This window comes from Palaemon carinicauda, chromosome 21 (assembly GCF_036898095.1).
Source record: "Palaemon carinicauda isolate YSFRI2023 chromosome 21, ASM3689809v2, whole genome shotgun sequence".
Classification (NCBI taxonomy): domain Eukaryota; kingdom Metazoa; phylum Arthropoda; class Malacostraca; order Decapoda; family Palaemonidae; genus Palaemon; species Palaemon carinicauda.
In genome coordinates this window covers 26222469-26245876 of record NC_090745.1, presented here as the reverse complement: position 1 = coordinate 26245876, position 23408 = coordinate 26222469, and the positions used below count along the sequence as shown (strand labels likewise).

The 23408-nt window shown below is 39.6% G+C and overlaps 1 long non-coding RNA gene across 1 annotated transcript in view; it reads left to right on the top strand.

Annotated features, from left to right (window-relative positions):
* Positions 1-2368: 2368 nt before the first annotated feature.
* Positions 2369-23408, top strand: part of LOC137614649 (uncharacterized) — a 103483-nt gene continuing 82443 nt past the window's right edge. The window contains exon 1 of the long non-coding RNA XR_011039118.1: positions 2369-2563. This is a non-coding gene — a long non-coding RNA (uncharacterized lncRNA). The remainder of the gene's footprint in view (positions 2564-23408) is intronic.

The window sequence follows — 23408 nt, the reverse complement described above, 5'->3', positions numbered from 1 at the left end:
TAAAAATAATAATAATAATAATAATAATAATAATAATAATAATAATAATAATAATAATAATAATAGCATGGTTTGAACATTGTGGTGCAAAGCTCACGAAATGAAAAACGGACAATCTACTAGCCATCTTGGAAAAAAATAGCAGAATCCTAAAAAATATGACCCTTTGCTCAAAAAAAAATCTTGAAAATTTTGTGTCATTTTGCTATATTGACATTAATATCTATTTCAACAGGTTTTAAGATATAATCAGCTCATGCAAATCGGACGACTACAAGTATTTCTTCCAAAAAAAAAGAAAAAGAAAAAAAAATCGGGTGACTAATTTGGTGGCCATCTCAAAAAATGGCTGTAATCTTAGATTTCTAATTGACCAATCAACTAGATTTTGTGCTTGTATCATCATTTGCAGGATTCTCCTAAAAAAATCTGATATCTCATGTATGCTAAGATATCAGGACCAGGTTATCAGTAATATTCACTTGGATGTCACCCGAGTTTCTTGTTTTCCTTCCCTACTACTATGATCTCTGTTTTATTTTCATCTAGTTTTTGTTATTATATCATTCCTTAACACTATTAAGAGTTTCAGCGATACCATCAATGTAATTTATGGAGAAGTAAAATTGTGTACCATCTACATATATTTTAAATTCCACTTCATGTCTCTGGGAATCTGTTGTACAAAATAAGATTGGGCCTATTACTCTACCCTGGGGTACCCTTCTCTTTCATGGTTCATATGATGAGTAAGAGTTTTCAATTCGTACGCAGTAGTTTCTATTATCCAAGTAATCTTTTAGGTACCCAAAGGCTTTTTACTTCAATATAAAATGACCCTAAGCCATTTAGTAGCAGTTCATGGACAACCGTATCAGAAGCAGTCCTAAGACGAGTAATATCAAGAATTTCGCATTTGTCCTCCTCCATCATTTCCAGCAGACCATTTGCAACAGGTATATAACTGTCTCTGTAGAACATAATTGCTTGTATGCTGACTGGTTGTTTGGCCATGCTTCGATTCTTTCTAAATGACTAAGTAGTTGTTCAAGAATTACATATTCTGGCACCTTTGATATTCTTGGTTGCTATACCAGTCTGGAAGGGTTTCTTTCCCGTTACATCATTTAGGAAACCATATAACTTATTCATATATTATCTTTATTACTAGTGCTATTAAATCAGCCTGCATAAAAGGTGCGGTCATGGGCTCTTACGCCAAGGTAGCCCATAAGAGAAAAAAACTCTTGCTGATTCTGGGATTTTTTCTCTCACAGTATTTAGTATCACTGATTAACCTGACATAAACTATGAGGACTGTAACACACACTTGGACCCTCAAAACCGACCTGGTACAGCGTAAGCTACAATTTAATACTTTCAAGAATTCATCAATGTATTCAGAGGCTGAAGGAACTCTGCAGAGACCCTATGGATGCCTAAGATGATTATGATATCTCCATTGTTTACCACTACGGGACCACACCTACCCTTTCTTGTTAAGTTTTTTGGCTAATTATAAAGCAAAACTGATCCATTATGTGTATATATATATATATATATATATATATATATATATATATATATATATATATATATATATATATATATATATATATATATATATATATTCCATGAAAATAAGCTGGCGAAAGCATGATTATTTGCAATTACACATGGCATATCGGTTAACGGATTCTAGTCGCAACAAGTGTATTGAAATAGGATACTGAAATATACATCAATGCTTGTAATTACCGTTTGTAGAAAATAATAATAATAATAATAATAATAATAATAATAATAATTATGATTATAATAATAATAATAATAATAATAATAATAATAATAATAATAATAATAATAATAATAATGTAACTGACAAATAAACGGGGGCCACATGTTGGTTCGAATGGAGCCTACCATCATGTCACAGACTCACAGTACTGTACGTTGCCTTAAATTTGAGTCTGATGAATTAAATGTTGTGTTCCATATTCACTTTACAGCAAGTTTTCTTTTTATGAAAAAGAAATAAACTGAAAGAAAAATATTACATTTTTTTTTATATTTTAAAAAAGTATTGACCACAGTACTACCAAGTATGTTGCATGCAAATTAGTGATCAACTTTTTTTTTTACATTTTGGGTGTTACTTCCATGGTTATTGAATTAACAAGTAATTTATATATGCATTATGATATGGAATGTAAGACATAATATGTGATGTAAATTAATATAAAATTAGCATGAAACTATCGCAATTTACTACTTTTAGGAAGACTGTCAAATACGAAGTTTGTTCTTTGCCGTCACGTTCACACAGTTCCTGAAAGCGCGGTCCCGAATGCGGAAGGTTCTTAGGTTTGGCTGTCGTAGTTGAAAGAGTTTTGGCATCGGCTATTTCGGTAATCGATATAAGTTGTTATTTTGTGTATAGTGAAGTGCACGTTATCGAATTCGAGTTATGTTTTGTGTTCGATTGCAATAGTATCTAGAACTGGACACCTACAGAAGTTCAAATTTGAAAATCAAGACGAGCTGCAAGACTAAACAACAGCCGGTAAGTGTTATCCTCGACTTTTGACTTAATTTTTTAAAGCTGTAGAGTTAAGGCCCCTTGAAGGCAAGCTGAATGTCATTTACTACAAGGATGACTCATTTTGAGATTTACTTTATGAAGTATCCCGTATTTTGATCAGACAACCTTTAAGTTACCTTGAATATGTTGGTCGTTGTCAGGCTAATGGAGTATACGGGATGGTTCCGTGTATGTCACTATGATTTATATCTTTGTTAAATGTATTAACCGTTGCTACCATTTGTGGTTTGTTATAATTTTTATGAAACTTATATTTATTTGAAATATTTAAGGTTATCTTTTATTTTTTCAAGATTATTAATAGGTAATGGTATACCGATACCTGGTCGAATGTATTAACCCTTTGGGTAAATTTTTAGTTTCGGCCAAATTTGGAAAAATGCAATAAAAATATATTTGTTGCATCAGAAATAGTGTGGTTTCAATGAATTTAACGTTTATTTTGACAGCAAACCAACCGATTTAGAGATTTACTATGTATACCCTAGTTCATCCCACCAATTATGGGGGACACCCTTTGGGAACCGGGGTTTTGGGTGGGGGAAGGGGGGGGAGGGTGTTGGGGCATTGAATGATATTTGCAATAAATGAATAATTAATGTTCCAGCACCCCTCCCCCATACCCCTAACTAGGCCTGCCGGGGGGAGGGGGGTAGGGCCCCCCAGCGACCCCCCCCCTTAAAGCCACAGTAATTTTCAGGGCACCACAGAACCTAACAAACCCACCTAACATAACCTAGGGGCCCTGTACCCCTACCGGGGGGGGGGGCTTCGCCCCCCCTGCGACCCCCCCTTATGGCCACAGTAATTTTCAAGGCACCACAGAACCTAACAAACCCACCTAACCTAACCTAGGGGCCCTGTACCCCTACCGGGGGGGCCTGCGACCCCCCCTTAAGGCCACAGTAATTTTCAGGGCACCACAGAACCTAACAAACCCACCTAACCTAACCTAGGGGCCCTGTACCCCTACCGGACCCCCCCCCCTTTAACCAGGGGTAAATTTGAATATATATATTTTGTTAAATCACTTCTTACCTTAAACGGAAGATGACGATGAAGATGTGGAAGGTTGTGGTTGACCCTCCTTTACAGATTTGGTACAATACCACACATGTCTATCCTCACGAAAATGTAAAGGCGAATCACATTTACCACACTGGACACTTAAACGTAATACGGAATGCTCCCTTAGAAAACGATTCACTACTTCAGGAGTTCCATTATAATTCCCATGAAATCGGCCGATCACATCAAAATAGGAATAACGACATATTTCACACAACCGTACCGGAGGATCCATGACAGTTAAGTGACGTGTGCTGAAAATATAGAAACCGGAACTTTTGAAAACCGAAAACAAACGACAATCACGGGTTTCTCCCATAATGAAATAGGGAAAAAAACAAAATACTATCGTTTACAATGTTATATTGCACGAAAAACAGATCCTTGAAACAAGACTGAGAGACCAATGAATCGTCCAATAATAACCCTTGAAAAGAACCCCCCCCCACTGCGACCCCCCCCCCCCCCTTAAGGACACTACCTAACACATCCATCAAACCAAATCCAAAGTGATGGTACTGCTGTATACATCGTTATACTATCACCATTATAATATACTCCATAAATTAATGAAGCTTACCTTAACCTGTTGGTTGATAAAGATGTGCTGCTGCTTTGAGGAAAACGTGAAGCCATTGCGAAGGTTCCCTGATATGCAGGACAATTTTTATTTTGTAAAATTAAATTCTCTCTCTGGCACAAATCCACTAGTTTTTCAATATAACCCCGAATAAGTAAGAACAAATTCATTGTAACTGAGGAAACAGTCAGGACAAGAAGATGGAGTTTCAACTTCTTGTGCAATATCAGATGACGTGCTTGCTACGGCCTCCATGTCTAGGAACGAAATAAAATGGCTGGGTAAGAAAATGTATTGTCGCACTGTGATTGGTAAGAAAATGTATTGTCGCACTGTGATTGGCCAAACGTGAAGAAGTCATTGGGAAAGAAAATGTATTGTCGCACTGTGATTGGCCAAACGTGACGACGTCATAGTGGACTAGTTTGTCTGCGGATTATAGTGGTTACAGGGCTCATTTGAGCAAAAATAAGACACAGTCAACAATAACAACAGACTTAGAAAAATCTGGGAGGAAGACAAGAGTAGCGTGAGTTTGATCGTCGATATTTCGACTATTATTGATTTTCACTAAATTATCTCACTGGTATACCATTATATACATACATTCCTACATATTCTAGTAAAAATAAATTGAATATCAGTGATATCTTCATGCGGCCCTCTCCTAGACGTTAACCCATCAACCTTCTATGCACTGGCAAACGGTAATGTTCGCGCATGCGCAGATTATCAAGGAGAATTTTGAGACCGGGGGATCGTTCAGACCGTCACACCGGGAACTAATGTCAACATCGTCCCTAACAGAAGTTTGTGATGCCAGCGTGCATTTGATATATATTCAAAGTATATACTAAATTAAAAAGGGAGTAATTACTCTAGTGTCCATAAAATATACAATTCATAAATAGTGACACTTTCGAATAATCACTCCATTTTAATTAAATATATATTTTGAATATACAGTATATGTATCAAATGCACGCTGGCATCACAAACTTCTGTTTGGTTGACTATGCTGACGATGTCAGTTCCAGGTCGTTTAGTGAGGAAACCGATAGTTTTTTTTATAACCCCTCCCCCTTGCTCAACAAATCTTGCCATTTTTCGCTTTCCCAGCTTTTAAAGAACATCATAATTACTGTACAAGAAGAGGAGAGCCGCATGACTGCATAATTAAGGGGAAAATAGAGAGCGTGGTCTTGTAAACAAATACCGGTAAATATGATACTCTTAATTTCTAGAGGAACTGGAATAAGCTATAAGAAATGGACAGGTGCTGGCTAGTTTGGTATTTTTCCCTATATGTGTAATAGGGGCTGGGGCATAATAACTTGCATATCAGTATTAAAATGTGAAGTATGTTTTTTTTAAGTCCATTGTTTACATCTGAGATACTGACGGGGACTTATTGCGCATGCATTTTCTCCCATGGTTTGGGGAGCTTTCTGTGCATTTACGGCGTCAATGACCCCAGATGTCAGGATGCCTGAAAACTTTAAATCAATCAATCAATCTGTGCATTTAAGGCGATGGTGTCAATCATAAGGTAAGGAATTATTTGTGCTTTACTTTACCATAACGTAAGGATTTATTTGCGATTTGCTTTTAGTTTGTGACTTGGGAACGGGAGGCTGGCTAGTGATTGTGACCTGGGAAGTGGGGTCCCGGGGGCTCGTCCCCTCGGCTAGTGGTTGTGACCTTGGAAAGAGAGGTCGGGCTTGTTCCCTCGGCTAGGGGTTGTGACCTTGGAAAGGGTGTTGGTGCTTGCCCCCCCCCCCCTTGGCTAGGGGTTGTGACCTGGGAAAGGGTGTTGGGGGATGCCCCCCCCCCTCCTGGCTAGGGGTTGTGACCTGGGAAAGGGTGTTGGGGCTGGCCCCCCCCCACCCCCCGGCTAGGGGTTGTGACCTGGGAAAGGGTGTCTGGGGGCTCGCCCCCTGATAGGGGTTGTGACCTGGGAAGGGGGGTTCAGGAAGCTTGCCCCCCTGGGTAGGGGTTATGACCTGGGAACTACTGTACTAGGTTAGGTGGGTTTGTGGTTATCATGTTTTGGCATGTTTTCAACCTTTTACAGAACCATATATTTTTCCAACTGGTCATCTTGGGCTTATTTTGCATTTCCGACCATTATTATTGCTGCAAATCACTTTTATGATATTTCCCCACCAAAAAAAAACCACGGTGTCCCACTGGGGTCCCCCATAAGTTTCTTATAATAAGGGGGATCCAAAATATGAACTGGTGGTTTTTCCCATTAATCTTGGTCAGAAATGCATAAAACACAAGATAGTGAGTAGGAAAAATATATTTACCCAAATACTGTAACATGATTTCACCGAATTTGACCAAAGTTTCAATCGTAAACAAACAGAACCAGTTCGACTACTTTGTTCCCCACTGCACACTCACTAAAACTGTATAATTGAAATATTCAAAATTGAGATCACATTACTGTATTTACTTCAGGAGAAAACAATTTCTGTTCCAAATGTTTTACCTTAAATCTAATGGTTCTTGCTTCGCCGTGTGCTGGCTTCGCTCGCTAAAAAAATAAACAAAGCTTTGTATGTACTGGCAAGCGTTAATGTTGACGTGGGAACGCTATCATCAATGTGTGATTATTATGTTTTAAATAATTATACTATGTACTGGCAAGCGGTATATGCTAGGCTGTGCACCCCCCTTAATTGGTTCTTATTTTTTGGTGGTTATAGATCTAAAACTCAGACCTCAAAATTCAACGAAAACAAATTATGACTTGCTTTATGATCAAGCCGTCAAAAGGTGTTTCCCTTCCCTGTAAGATAACCAAGAATGACACTTCGGGCACTAATTTTTGTGATATAACATTATGCGATTTCAGAAACATGTTAGTTACACTTGGTGAAACACACTACCTGTATTAAGATTTGTATAGGACTGGATAGAAGCACTTGGTGATAACAAGGGAAAGGGGGAAATATACCTCTCCATATAAGTTTCCATACATATTGTTACTTGATGGGTTAACAGAAGCATTGGAGTAACTACGGTGTCTGTAAAGTGAACTGGAAGGGTAAGCTCGTTCAAAGCAAGTATTTGAAATGTAAAAAAAAAAAATGTAATACAGCAATAACTAGGAAAAAAGAGATGATGAACAATTAGTAAGATAAGTGAAGAAAAGAATATTTCTGGGAATACATTAAAATGTAATAACTTAGGAAACTACTGTAAACTTGATAAAATGAGAAATATACACGTGGGTATTGCATCAACGAATGCATGCAAAAGGTATTAGAAGCATAAATTCTCGTTCCTAGTATACTTGAATGTTTTAAAAAGAATCGTGTAGGCCCCCTATACGTGGATATTGCAACAACGAATACATAATAGGGTATTAGAAGGGTCAAATACTTGAATGTCACAGGTAAAAATGAGGCGGCCTTATAAGAAAACAAGTAATCCTATTGGTCAAAATAAAGGGAGGTAGAGTTTATGCGCAGAAGTTCTAAAATTGGTTAACACGCTTGTACAAAGGAACAAATGGGAGTGAATAAAAAAGTTTCGTAGAACAAATCCCCGGTTTCCCACTGGGGGCTTCCTCCATTATCAGCATGCATACTGTATGTGTATATATATATATATATATATATATATATATATATATATATATATATATATATATATATATATATAATATATATATATATATATTACTGTATATATATTATATATATATTCATTTATTTAAATACAGTGAAAATGTGTTATTTTCGAAGAAAATTGGCGTTTTTCTGTAGGGTAAAACTTTTATAGTAGGAAAGTTTTCCCGTTCATAACTATTAAAAAAAAATTTATTTGTTCTTATATTACAAACCTTTGACCATTAACAGGAGTAAGATTTCAGCATAGCTGGAAACTAATGTTTAAGCTTCAACCCAACTGGCACTACGCATCCATTCTCTTGATGCGTCATGAGTTGTCAAAGGATGATTTCCATATTATTGATTGATGATTGAATTTTTTTTTCCTCAAATTGTGTGGGATTCTAGCATATTAGTTAGGCTTATCTTGGTAACGTAGATACAAGTAGATTCCTCAACCAATCTCCTTGCAACTGGAGGAAAGATTTAATTGCCAGATATTAGTGTTTTACATCATATAATAAAAAGGAGGGAAAGGTAACATCAACTAAAGGGCAGTGGACAGATCCATCAATGTTTTTTTGTTCTTACATCTCTATAATGCCTTTCAGTTTCTTGTAGCTGTTACGTGTCGGGTGTAGCTTATACACCCTAACGTACAAAAGTGTAACGGCTCGTTTTTCGGCTATTTCGCTGTTATAATAAAGTTTCGTGGTGATTATCAAAGTACTCCTGGTTCTGTATAATGAATAATTTTTTAAAAACTACTTGTGTTATCCCTCAAGGTTAAGGTGTCCCAAGTGCGATTCTGACTTGTTTACGTAAGACCAGCACATTTTTCAATAGCTGGGCTATGAGCACAGGACCATTAATCACTCGGAACACTTCGCCGACCCCTTAGACCCAAGCAATCTTAATTGAAATATTGAATGCCTCTGGAGGGAAGTGAAGGAATGGATTGAAAGCCCTTGTAATAAGTCTGGGTATTTCCGTTAATATTTTTCCAAGTTTTTATTACTTGTTACCCAAAGGCTTCATTATTGCACCACTTCATCACCGCCAGTCACTTCTACTCTCCACAACACCACCTCAAGGTGGCAGGAGACCCCGAGGAACCTCGACTTTCCACATTTCAATCATAATGTAATATTAGGGATTCACTTTATCCTAATGTAAGGATTTATTTGTGAATTAATTTTATTTGTGACCTAGTTGGTTATGTCTGTCACTTGGGAAGGGGGTTTGGGGCTTCCCCCCCGACTAGGTCTGTGGCCTGCGAAGGGGTTCCTGAAGCTTCCTGCCCCCACTGGCTAGCTGTGACCTGGTAATTACCAGGTTAGGTTAAGTGGGTTTGTTAGTTTCTGTGGCCTTTTACAAATCTTGAAAGTGTTAATCATGTTTTATCCTGTTTTTGCACACCCAGTCCCAGGTTACCTCCTCTGTCCCTTGGGAAGGGGGTTTTGTTAGAAATGTGTGTTTTTCTATCAATTTACCTCAGATTCCCACCACCCAACTGTGTTGGGGAAACCCCAGGTGGGATCGAGATTTGGGTAGTATAAAATGGAAAATAACAAATTATGGAAGAGAATAGTTGCAGAAACCTGCAAGAAAACAAATGAAATATTTTTCTCATACAAAAATAAGTGGGGGAGAGTATCACGGGCTAAGTACCACAGTTACCTCTCGCACCATTATTATTATTATTTTTTTTTTTTTTTTTTTCCCCACAGCCCAGTTTCCTATCGAACACTCTCCTCTAAAGATTTTTATTTTGGCAATGTACTAAGACATTTTTCATTTACTGCTCCTTACTCCACCGTGGCTCACTTCACTCGCATTTGAACATTATATCATTGCTCCTGTTCTGACAAATAACGTATATTTCCGCGTATAAGACGACCCTATATTCCAAAATTTAACCATTAAAAATGGGGGGGGTCGTCTTATACTACCGTTATAAAAATCCCACCTTGAATTCTGTTAGGTTTATCTGTAGGTTAGCCTAGGTTGAGGTGCGATAACCACCGACACATGAAATGATTTACGTTAATATATAAATGTATAATGAAAGTAATAAAACCATTTTTACCGTATATATTATTGGCATATCTACAAAAATGGCATAAATGATAAATTCGAGGATTAATTCCATATCAGATACCAACTTTTAACCTTACGAGCACAGCTGAGCAAATGTAAACATCGAGTATAGGTTGCGTTGGTAGCAACGTTTTCTCTCGCTAACATTTCAGTAATTTTGATGCTAGTGTTAATTACAATAGTAAAAACATAGGACATTATATTTATTTATTTATTTAAAAAATATTATTTTTAGCTGTAAATAACAATTTTGGATTAAAAACGGTAAAACCTTTATTTCTCAATAAAAATTACGGTACATTACAGTATTGCATTTAAAACTTAAAAAATTGTAAAATTTTATTTCTAAATCAATATTAAGCATCAAACCTGTGACATGTATATATCTAAAACCCATAAAACTCCTCACAATTATCACCGTTTTGAAAAGCTGTTCGAACATATCACGAGATTTATCATATACGCCATCATCGTAAGGATTCCAGTCCGGTTCCAGTGAGTCGACTTTGGCTTCGTCGTCGCATTTGTACAATAAATAGTCTTCACTGCCATCCATAGCATTTGAGATCCCGCATTTTTAATATTATTTTATGACACTTTCCACCTTTACATTATCCCATGCTTTTATAATAAACTCGCAAAGAGCATCAAAGAACATAAAACAAGAAGAAAAAGAGGAGGAACGGGCATTTCGTACGTGAGCAGCTGATAAGCGTATACAAAACAATGCCAGCTAGGTGACGTGTGTTCTAGGAAAACAATAAAGGATTTGCTTTATTTCATTTATTTTGAATTTATAAGGATACAGTAATTAATATCATCTTTACATAACCCGTATTTCATAAGATACCTTGTGTTGCAAAAGCTAGCCTAGGCTATACACAGATGGTTTTATGATTGAGCTGTCGTCTTATACTACCGATATGAGATAAGTTCATGAAATTTTGCTCTAATTTTGTACCTCGTCTTATATAAAGGTTGCCTTCTACACGAAAATATACGGTAATACATATTGTTTTATGCACGTTCTGTAAGTGAGTCAGGACTTAACATTAATAGTCAGTAGATTTTGACTTATCAGAATCAGATGTAGAAACAAGGGAGACAGTTTAGATTAAAAATTGCACTAGTCCACAAAATTAGCCTTGTAATCGCTCGCACAAAACAGATTTTAAAACCCGGTAAAGACAAGTTTTTAGCAGCAAACTATCGTCCTATTGCATTGACATCTTGTTTATGTAAAATCATGGAGAAGATGGTCAATACAAGACTGATGTGGTACCTTGAAAAGAAAGGTATTTTATCACCGATTCAATGTGGATTCCGAAAAATGCACTCAACGACTGACGTGTTGATACGACTAGAGTCTTCCATTTGTGAAGCCTTTGCTTCCAAACAGCACCATGTTACAGTATTTTTTGACCTTGAAAAGGCATATGATACCACATGGAGATATGGTATACTTAAAACCATTCATGAATTGGGATTGAGAGGAGAGCTGCCACTATTTATTCAGGCATTTCTTTCACGTAGAGTTTTTCAAGTGAGAGTGGGGGAAACTCTATCAGAGAGTAAGTGCCAGGAAGAAGGAGTTCCTCAGGGTAGTGTGCCGAGTGTAACCCTTTTTGCACTAGCAATTAATGGGATATCCTCAGCCATTCCCCAGGATGTTCTCTCAACATTATTTGTGGATGATCTCGCAATATCATTTGCTGGCACTAGAATGGCAATGGTTGAGAGAAAAATCCAACTCTATTGATAAAATTATCCCATGGGCTTACATGAATGGATTTAAGTTCTCGACAAGTAAAACTACCGTTGTCCATTTTTGTCGTATCCGGGGAGTACATCCAGACCCGGATATATACATTAAAGGTCAACGGATACCATGTGCAAGAGAAGCTAAATTTTTAGGTTTGATATTTGATTGTAGGCTTACATGGGTTTCTCACTTAAAAGCATTAAAAGCTAAATGTGTTGAAGCTCTGAATATCTTAAAAGTATTGTCCCATACATCGTGGGGGCAGACCGCAATACTATTTTAAAATTATACAAGGCCTTGATTTTTTCCAAAATTAGTTATGGTTGTGAGGTATATTCTTCAGCCACTCCAAGCCGGTTAAAAATATTAGACTCGATACATCATGCAGGTATTAGATTGTTCATTATGTATGTTGCATAAGATTTTTCATAACTCTGACCATCCTTTACATTCAGATCTCCCTGGACAATTCTATCCTGTTCGTAATACTAGGCAGGCAGTTAATTCTAATAGCCAGGCCTTCTCCATCACGAGGCTCAATACTACGCAGTACTCTAGAAGTTTTATTCCAGCAGTGACCAAGTTGTGGAATGATCTTCCTAATCGGGTGGTTGAATCAGTAGAACTTCAAAAGTTTAAAGTTGGAGCAAATGCTTTTTTGTTGACCAGGCAGACATAGTCTTTTTATAGTTTATTTATGACATATTTGTTTTTGATGTTGTTGATAGTTTATTATATGACATGTCTGTTTTGACGTTTCTTATTTTAGAATGATTTATTGTTAATTTGTTCTCTTCATTTATTTATTTCCTTATTTCCTTTCCTCACTGAGCTATTTTCCCTGTTGGAGCCCCTGGGCTTATAGCATCTTGCTTTTCCAACTAGGGTTGTAGCTTGGATAGTAATAATAATAATAATAATAATACTGGAGCTTTTAAAACCTCGCCTATCCCAAGTCTCCTTGTTGATGCTGGAGAGTTACCTTTAGACCTTTACCGAATGTCTTCCATTCTTCGGTATTGGTTTAGATTGCAAAGACTCCTAACTCTCTAGCGTTTCAGACTGCAAGCCTTGTAAGACACGCATCATACTTTGAGTTGCACCCAAAATCTCCTCAACCTTATGGCTTTCGGGTGAAACGATTATTAAATAGTCTGGATATAATTAGAAATAAGGTACTTCCATTCAAGGTATCATCAACGCCTCCATGGAAGTTACCAGAGATATCTTTTTGTAAATATTTTGTTGGAGATAAGAAGAATATGTCAGACCTAGAAGCCAGGTCTCTAATGAACATGTCAAAGAACATAGAGGATCAACTTTTATCTATACTGATGGCTCCAAATCTGATGTTGGCGTTGGATTTGGAGTACATAGTAATGGTTTTAATTGTAGAGGTGCACTTCCTCTGACCGCTTCCATATTTACTGCCGAACTGTATGGCATATTAACCGCTATTGAGAAAATAGCGTTGGAGAAGGAGGGTTATTTTACAATTTTTAGTGATGCATGGAGTGTCCTTCAAGCTATGGAAGTTTTTAATTCTAATAACCCTCTAGTTTTAAAGATTTTAGAATGGCTTTTCATTATTTGACGGAGAGGTATAACAGTTCAATTTTGTTGGGTTCCAGCACATGTAGGTGTGTGTGGGAATGAGAAGGCAGATTCACTGGCTAAGGAGGCTGCATCCGAGTTGCTGCCAAGAAGGTATCCCATTCCCTGTAATGATTTCTTACTTGACATCAAGAAATTGGTTTGCAATAAATGGCAACAGCAATGGGATAGTCAAGATGGCAATAAAATGCGAGAGATAACAAATGACATATCTCCTTGGAGGTATAATATGATGCCCCGAAAATGGGAGAAGTCTCTTTGTCGTCTCCGTATTGGTCACACTCGGTTGAGACGAGTTTCTGCTGAAGGGCCAACACCAACCGTATTGTGACGACTGTTTAGTACCTCTAACAGTAAGGCATTTGTTGACCGAATGCCCCAATTTTAACAACTTAAGGAATATATATTTGTTTGAGGCTCGAGGTGAGGGTGGCAGGTTCATCCTTGCCAAGATTCTTGGAAATGATGTGTCCTACCATGCAAGTGGCATTTTTAAATTTATTTCAGAAGCAGGTCTTCTGAAAAATATTTAACTTTTATGACATTCAACTTTTATGATTTTAATTGAATACTTTTATTTTTTATTTTTATTTTTTATTTTTGTATACATAAATTAAATGTTACCAGCGTCAATGACCCCAGGTGTCAGGATTCCTGAAAACTTTAAATCAATCAATCAATCAATCAAAGAGAAATTAGATCTTGTTGTTCCCCTTTTAAAATTTGTCTGGCCTTTAAAGGCTTCACTCTACAACAGGTAAGCTTTAAGGCTTTCCACAGGTCACAGAGCAGGGTCCTCCTTTATTATAACGTTCTTCCAGGGCCCCCAATGTTTTGTATGGAATTTTTTAGCCAGGGATGCAGGATCTTGGTGTAGATTTGCTTTTCTAGATTCTAAGAATTCGATGTGGCCATCATACCTTGATAGTGCCACAATCTCGCCGACTCTAGCACCAGAAGCCATAGCAAGTAAAAAGATCGAATTTTGAGTAAGATCCCGTAAAGAAGATGAGTAGTTATCTATTGAGGAGGCTAAGTGCAGGACTTGATATATATATATATATATATATATATATATATATATATATATATATATATATATATATCTATATATATACATATATATATGGTCAACGACCGTAAGATGGAATTTGAAGGAGCCTTTGGTTTCAATTTAGCACAAGCCTTTGGGATATTATTGAACAGGTTGCTGTGGAGTTCTATGTCAAAAATCTAAGTGATAGGTCGGGTTAGGGCCGATTTACAGGAGAAAATAGTTCTAAGAGGCCCAACCTTGTTCGTGTTGTATAAAGAATGATACATAGAAGTCCAAAGTAATAGAAGAGGGCTTATGTTCTTTAACAAACTCTCCACTTTTTCCAAGAAAACAAGTATTGCCTTTTTGTAGTAGTGGACTTGTATTCTTCTTTAAAATAAATCCTTTTCTTCGAACTACGAATTTTCTTTTAGTAGCTAGGGTGAGAAAATCATGAGCTGGTATGTAGTTATCGAGGAGGAAACGAAGACTGTATTCTGTTGAACATTTTGGGACAGTATTGGTGTCGGCAGAGGAATCTGGTGAGGTTTTATATCCAGAAAAAGACGGTAGCAATTGCTCTTGGGGCCATTTTGGGGTCACTAGTGCTGCTGTCCCCTTGAAGGTCCATAGTTTGTTCAGGACTTTTAGGAGGAGTTTGAACGGTGGAAAAAGATGAATGTGAGCCCACTGGTTTCAATCCAGACACATCTTATCTATCCCCACTGCTTCCGGATCTAAATTTGGTGCTACATACTGGGGAAGCTTTTGTTGAAGCTCGTGGCAAAGAGATCTACTTGTTGTTCTGGGACTTGCTCCAGAATGAAACGGAAGGAATTTTCATCTAGAGACCATTCTATTTCCAGAGGCTTGAATCGTGACAGTGTGTCCGCTGTCACATTGCGAACCCCTTCTAGGTGAACTGCTGAGAGATGCAAATTTCTCTTTGACAAAGTGAGAATGGCCAAAATTAAATGGTTAATCTGTGGAGATCTTGAATCCTGTCAGTTGATGCAGTGCACTATCGTCTTGCTGTCGATAACTAATTTGATGTGTGATTTTTTCTTTGGGTTCAGTCTCTTCAAAGAAAGGAACACTGCCATGGCTTCCTGAATGTTTATATGGGATTTTTGAAATGCGACTGACCACTGACCTTGTATCTTCTTGGTAAGGGTATGAGCCCTCCCAACCCTGCACAGAGGTGTCAGTTTGATTTGTCACTGACGGAGGAAGAAACTGAAGTGGGACGTGTCGACAAGCACTGTGTGTTTGACCACGGCTTCACCTGCTTGCACAGTGAAGGCAGGATTTTGTGGCGAAGATCTCAGAGCTTTTGATGCCTTTCTTCTCCAGGTTCTGTAAGCATCCTTGAGTCTTGCTTTAAGATTGGATTTGTCACCGCTGCAAGTTGTAGCGAGCCCATGACTTTCATCATGACGTCTGGTGATTGTCTTTGATTGAAGTAAACACCTGACAACTTGCTATTTCCTTCCTCTCACCCTGAGGTAGAGAGAGGATATGACTTCAGGTTCCAGTGCAGGCCTACTCACTGAAATTCTTGAGCAGTAGATAGCCTGGACTTTTCGAGGTTGATTTTGAAGCCCAGTGATTGTAGAAATTTCATGACTTCCAGAGCAATTAGAAGACATTTCGACTTCGTTGCAGCCCAAACTAACCAGTCGTCGAGATATACCATCACATGACCTTTGTTCTCGAGTTGTTGAACAATGGCCTCGACTAGTTATGTGAAAATCCTTGCAGCCATGCCGAGTCCGAAGGGCATAGCTTTGAATACATAGGCCTTTTTGCCAGTCTGAAACCAAGGTAGGGGGAGAAGTGCCGACCTATCGGAAGATGCCAATAATTGTTGGTAAGATCATTGGAGACTGTAGTCCCTCTGGGGTAGTATGGGCTGTATTTGCTAGATAGTTGTATCTGGAACTTAAGAATGAACTTGTTTAGAGGAGACAAATCCAGAATAGTTCCAAGTGTTCGAATCTTTCTTTGGCACTTAAAATAGCCGTTTGTGAAAGTTCATGGATTTTGTGCAATGGATAACTCCCTTCTGGAGAAAAACCTGCACATATTCCTCCAAGAATGGAGTTGTGGGTTGGAAGAACTTCTTGAACTGTGGTGGTTTTTGTCTCCAGCGTAAAGCCTAGTCCTAATGAGACTGCTGTGAGCCCAAGGATTGAATGTCCATTGATTCTTGAAGTGATAGTCCTCCCCCCCTACCGGAAGCTCCTCATTGTTGTTTTGAAGGACCTGCTCCTTTGTGTCTTGCCTCTATTACCTCAGCCCCTAGATTGGCCACCTTCCAGACTTTCCCTTTCTACTTGCATTTTTCCCTTGAGCTCCATTTGGGTGAAACGTAGTAGTGGTCCATTTGTAGACGGGGTCGAATGGCAGGGACTCTGCCATTTACTGCTCGGGAACTGTGTACACCGTCTGCGGAATAGTGGCAACTGTGGCTGTTGTGGCAGGAAAGGTAATCTTGCCCTTAAAAGGAAAACCATTTAGTTTGGTTTGATCAACACTAGCAAACTGCCGCTAATGGCAGTATGATAATTTACGATAATTCTATACTGTTACGAATGGTAATTGTCCATTCCCTATCCAAAATACTTTTCCAAACTTCATTTATAAGTCATCTGGTATCCCCCACAATTATGAAACCATCTGCAAAAATAGAGAAGAAAGTACTAGCCCAGTTTTTAAAGTCTTGGAACAATTGTGTTCACTATAACTTACGATGTGACAGAGATGGTGCGAGATTACAGAAAGTAAGGAAAATATTGATTGATTTTCAATAAAATTGAAGCTTAGTGATCAACGATATCATTTGTAATAACCGTATAGAGGTTTTGAATAAGTTACGAAATAGTATAAACAATACTTAGTTACTGTATTTGTACGCGCACAATCTTGAGAGCAGCAGGTAGACATCAGCTGATCTGATCACAGCGAAAAGTAAAACATTAAGTCACCAATACTCGATTGTTAAAACACCTACAAAATTAAAACAAAAGTACATAATGTTTTCTTGAAGCACAATTAACTTTTTAAATAGTAGCAATTTTCTAGAATAAAATTTTCCTAAAAAATGATGGTTTGCCGATTAAATTGGATGACGTAAAGTAAGCTACGATTGAAATGGATTTATGCATGGTATAATATTTTTTGTCGTATTTAATTAACACTTGTTAAGGAAGGAAACTGATTTTGCTTTTTTCATCTATATGTAAGTATTGTATAACGAGAGAGAGAGAGAATTATCCTGGATTCCAAAACAGTAAAATTTTCTGAAATAACAGCAGAAAACGGTGAAGAAATAGTGCAACCCCTCTACTCACAGCCTGTAGTAGCAATGTGAAAACACTACTCGTGTCACGTGGGACCTGTCTTACCCCCAAGTGACCTGGCCTTCACTCGCCAAGGTCTTGTTCGTGAGCCTCTCCCGAGGATGCTTTCCCTTCCAAAGGGCTTATCCCGTCTCCAGATCATCGTTCAGCTGTTCCGACTCTTTGCAGCTTATATGCCAGTGCGTCTTATAGGCCTCTAATACGGTACCTTGCTAACTCAATGGTTGCAAGCTCAACGATCGCAAGTCAGCGATCGCCAATCATGTCCGATCGCTGATCACTGTCATCTCGCTGATCACCTTTGGTCTGTGATCTCGCTGTCCTTGGTCTTGTCGTTCGCTAGCCGTACGGCCCTCGTCAGACCAACTCTCCTTGTCACCTGTTCATCGACGAACTCCGGTTCGTAACTCCAGCTAGTTACAGCCACTTGGTCGCTCATCCTTTAATTACCCGTCGGCACATGACCATTCGCCATTCAACAATGGTTACTCGCTCGTGGACTTATCTAACAGTTCGCGGCTCGCCTACGGTTCAACATGCACCGCTCGTATACAGTTCTTCATGCACCTTTGCCTCTTTGATCGCCAACTCGCTGATTGTCGAGTCAGCACACCGATTAATGGCAGATCACCGCTTGCTGACTGACCTGGCAGCCTTCGTCTGCTCATCAGTCACCGTTTCCGGCTCACAGATTGCTGATTCGCGGATCACAGACAGCTCGCAGTTCTCTGCTCACTGTCACCCTCTGCCCGTTGTTACCCTGTATATCAGAAGGCAAACAATACCCTCCTCGCTGCTCACCGTTTGCCATCACGCTGATCCACTAAAATGAAGGGCAGACTATAGACAGCCCCTATCAGTAGCTTGTCGACAGGTGACTACTCTTGAGCACACTCCAACTACACGGTGGCCATGATATCCAACCCTTGACCATTGTCACAGTTCCCCAGAACGATGCTGTTCTAAGGAATAGCATCTCTCCCTTCAGGGCACAGGGTAAGGTCCAGCATTGCCCTACTCACTTCATCAGTTAAGGCCGAGTTCTCTCCCAGGGAAGAGTCCTTACGCTGCGTATCGTGTCCCGTTCAGTCGTCTCCCTCCACAGTCAAGCCCCCCCCCCAAGAGTCATCAAATTCCCATGTGAAAGGATCCACAAAGGTGGTGTCCCTTTGGGCCATTGTCCACACCATGGTGGAGAAGGTTGGACAAGCGATAAACCACAGGTCTTCATATGCACGCTGTACCTAAAGGATGCATACTTCCAGGTCCAAAACCAACCATCTTCAAGGAAGTATCGGAGATTCAGTCTAGACAACGGGAAATACCAGTTCAGGGCACTGTGCTTTGGTCTTTCCATAGCACCCCAAGTTTTCACCAGTGTTCACCCGAGTACCACCCTGGGCTCAAAGGATTGCATCAGCCTTCTCCATTATCTGGACGACTGGCGGATACCAACAGACACTGTGGCAACCTTTCCTCTGTCCCGAAACAAACTTGTGAGGTTTTGCCAATATCTAGTGATCTTGGTAAACCTCGAAGTCTTCCCTGCTTCCCACTCAGAAGACTAATATATCTGGGAATGATGTTACACACCAATCTCCACAAAACCTTCCCATCAAAAATTAGGATAACAAAGCTGAGAAAGGTCGCAAGACCTTTTCTTGAGACTGGAAGAATTCTCAGCCCAGAAGTGGCTATGTTTTCTCGGACACCTATCATCCCTGGCTCATCTAGTTTCCAATGGCCACCTCAGGCTTCCATCTCTCCAGTGGCGACCTAAGTCCAATTGTAATCAGGCCCTCGATTCCCAGGACATTCTGATCCCATGGGACCAAAGGAACAGATGGACCTGAAGTGGTGGGTGGCAGACAAGAATCTGTGGTGGTCTGTAGATCTTATCGTCCTTCCCCCGGTCTTGATGCGATGTTTAAACACATTAAAAGAAGGGGGGGGGGGACTTAGGTGCTGCACTACACGACCTCAAGCCTCTGGTCAGTCCTAAAAGTACCTTCACATAATGTCTTTAAGAAAGGCTGTCTTTCTGGCCTTTCAACAGTCCCATCAGTTCCTGGCGGGCCACTCAGTGGTGGTGATGAGTGACAACACGACGTTAGTGGCTCACATCAATGAGCAAGGAGGAACTTGTTTGCAGCCCTTATCCCATCTCGGTAGTAATACTGAGATTTGCCGAGGTCTGCTCGGTACTGGTATCAGCCCACTTCATACCAGGCTAGAGGAATGTGCTCCCCTTCAATCTGAGCAGAATATCTTGGATAATGTGTACAGAGTTGTTTTTGGATCACCCTGTATCCTTAAAAGTCCAGACTTTTGGGGGTTCTCCAACCGTGGATCCGTTTGCAATGCCCTTAAACTTTGGCGCCCACTGCTCCCCAGTCCCAGACCCCAATGCTGTCTGGCAAGACACATTCCAACAATGATAGGGACAACAACAATGTTTACGCCTTTTCCCTGTTTTGTCAGATGAGAAGGGTACTAAAGGCCAGAACATTGGTCAACCTCTCAAGGACTCTATAGCTCCATTATGGCATCATGCGAAATGGTTTCCGGACCTTCTGTAGCTCCTAACGGAGCCTCCATGAGAACTCCCTTCACAACACAATTCACTTAGACAACCGCACATGGACATCTACCACAAGCTGTAGCTTCACTGTAATTACACGCCCGGAGACTACCCAACATCTCCTCACTCCGAGAGGATTTGGAGACCAGCCAACATCTCCCCACTCCGAGAGGATTTTTGCAAGAAGTTGTGAAGAGGATGTCTGGATATCTGTGGAAATCCTCAGCAGCAGTCTACCAGGCGAAGTAGAACGTCTTCTGTTGTTGGTGTCACTAAAAGGGCATCTCCTTGCTTGATGCCACCATTCCAGCAGTAGTGGAATTCTCGGGTATTTGCGGGAGGAAAGACTCCTTTCAGTTTCGGCAGTGGAAGGCAATCCCTCAACCTAGAGCCTCGCTTTTTTAACTGGAAGGAAGGGACATCTCATTGCAAGATCTTTTCTTAATCATATGGACTTATGAACTTGCCTGTCCTCTGTCCTCAGTCGGAATTGAGACCTCTGCCGCCTCCGTACAAACCACTACACCAGGCAACAGATCTCCTCTCCTGACTTAGAAGACTGTGTTCCTACTCCCTTTGACCTCTGCCAAACAGGTCAATGAACTTCATATCATTTGCTGGCACTAGAATGGCAATGGTTGAGAGAGAAATCCAACTCTCTATTGATAAAATTATCCAGTGGGCTGACATGAATGGATTTAATTTCTCGATAAGTAGAACTACTATTGTCCATTTTTGTCGTATCAGGGGAGTACATCCAGACCCGGATATATACATTAAAGGTCAACGGATACCATGTGCAAGTGAAGCTAAATTTTTAGGTTTGATATTTGATTGTAGGCTTACATGGGTTTCTCACTTAAAAGCGTTAAAAGCTAAATGTGTTGAAAGCTAAATGTGTTGAAGCTCTGAATATCTTAAAAGTATTGTCCCATACATCATGCGGGGCAGACCGCAATACTATTTTGAAATTACAAGGCCTTGATTTTTTCCAAAATTAGTTATGGATGTGAAATATATTCTTCAGCCACCCCAAGCCGGTTAAAAATATTAGACTCGATACATCATGCAGGTATTAGATTGTCTACAGGAGCTTTTAAAACCTCGCCTATCCCAAGTCTCCTTGTTGATGCTGGAGAGTTACCTCTAGACCTTTACCGAATGTCTTCCATTATTCGGTATTGGTTTAGATTGCAAAGACTCCTAACTCTCTAGCCTTTCAAACTGCAAGCCTTGTAAGACACGCATCATACTTTGAGTTGCAACCAAAATCTCCTCACCCTTATGGCTTTCGGGTGAAACGATTATTAAATAGTCTGGATATAATTAGAAATAAGGTACTTCCATTCAAGGTATCATCAACGCCTCCATGGAAGTTACCAGAGATATCTTTTTGTAAATATTTTGTTGGAGATAAGAAGAATATGTCAGACGTAGAAGCCAGGTCTCTCTTTAATGAACATTTTAAAGAACATAGAGGATCATCTTTTATCTATACTGATGGCTCCAAATCTGATGTTGGCGTTGGATTTGGAGTACATAGTAATGGTTTTAATTGTAGAGGTGCACTTCCTCTGACCGCTTCCATATTTACTGCCGAACTGTATGGCATATTAACCGCTATTGAGAAAATAGCGTTGGAGAAGGAGGGTTATTTTACAATTTTTAGTGATGCAAGGAGTGTCCTTCAAGCTATAGAAGTTTTTAATTCTAATAACCCTCTAGTTTTAAAGATTTTAGAATGGCTTTTTATTATTGGACGGAGAGGTATAACAGTTCAATTTTGTTGGGTTCCAGCACATGTAGGTGTGTGTGGGAATGAGAAGGCAGATTCACTGGCTAAGAAGGCTGCATCCGAGTTGCTGCCAAGAAGGTATCCCATTCCCTGTAATGATTTCTTACCTGACATCAAGAAATTGGTTTGCAATAAATGGCAACAGCAATGGGATAGCCTAGATGGGAATAAAATGCGAGAGGTAACAAATGTCATATCTCCTTGGAGGTATAATATGATGCCCCGAAAATGGGAGACGTCTCCGTATCGGTCACACTCGGTTGACACACGAGTTTCTGCTGAAGGGCCAACACCAACCGTATTGTGACGACTGTTTAGTACCTCTAACAGTAAGGCATTTGTTGACCGAATGCCCCAATTATAACAACTTAGGAATAGATATCTGTTTGAGGCTCGAGGTGAGGGTGGCAAGTTCATCCTTGCCAAGATTCTTGGAAATGATGTGTCCTACTATGCAAGTGGCATTTTTAGATTTATTTCAGAAGCAGGTCTTCTGAAAACTATTTAACTTTTATGACATTCAACTTTTATGATTTTAATTGAATACTCTTCTATTTTTTTTTTGTATACATAAATTAAATGTTACCGGCGTCAATGACCTTAGATGTCAGGATGCCTGAAAACTTTAAATCAATCAATCAATCAATGAACTTCATGGTCTCTCATTCGACATTGCCCATTCAAGGGGCGGGGAGAGGTAACGTTCAGCTTCTGATGATCCAGATCATCTGTTACTGTGCCCAGGGAGAAGTTTGAGGCTCTACCTCAAGAGAACAGCCACAGACCACCCCCGGGTGCCTTCGCTTGTCGTCGGCACTGGGAGAGACAAGAAGGATCACCAAAAACACCATCTCTGCATGGATTCAGTCATCAATTACTCTTTGAATCCATATCTTCCTCCAACATGTTGACCCACGATGTCAGCAGGGGCATAGCTTTGCCCTTGTCCTTCAAAGAAGAATATTGTGACGTGGGCTCTACAAGTAAGGGTGTGAATGCGCCAGTGGACTTTCACAGCCCATTTCCTGCAAACGTGACCCACAGGAGCTTAGTACAATCTCTATTGGCCGGTGGTGGCTGCACAACATCTGGTTGAATACCTCAAGCTTCTTATTGGACAAGTAGCAGACGGTTGAGGGCACTGTTACTCGACTTTAGTCTATATGAATGCATAAGAATAACTGGCTCTTCTTCTTTTCGTCATTCTCCCTTCTCATGGGAAAGCAGCAGCCTGGGTTCTCTGCACAAGCTGACTACAACCACTGCGGGTAAACCATGCTCCCTT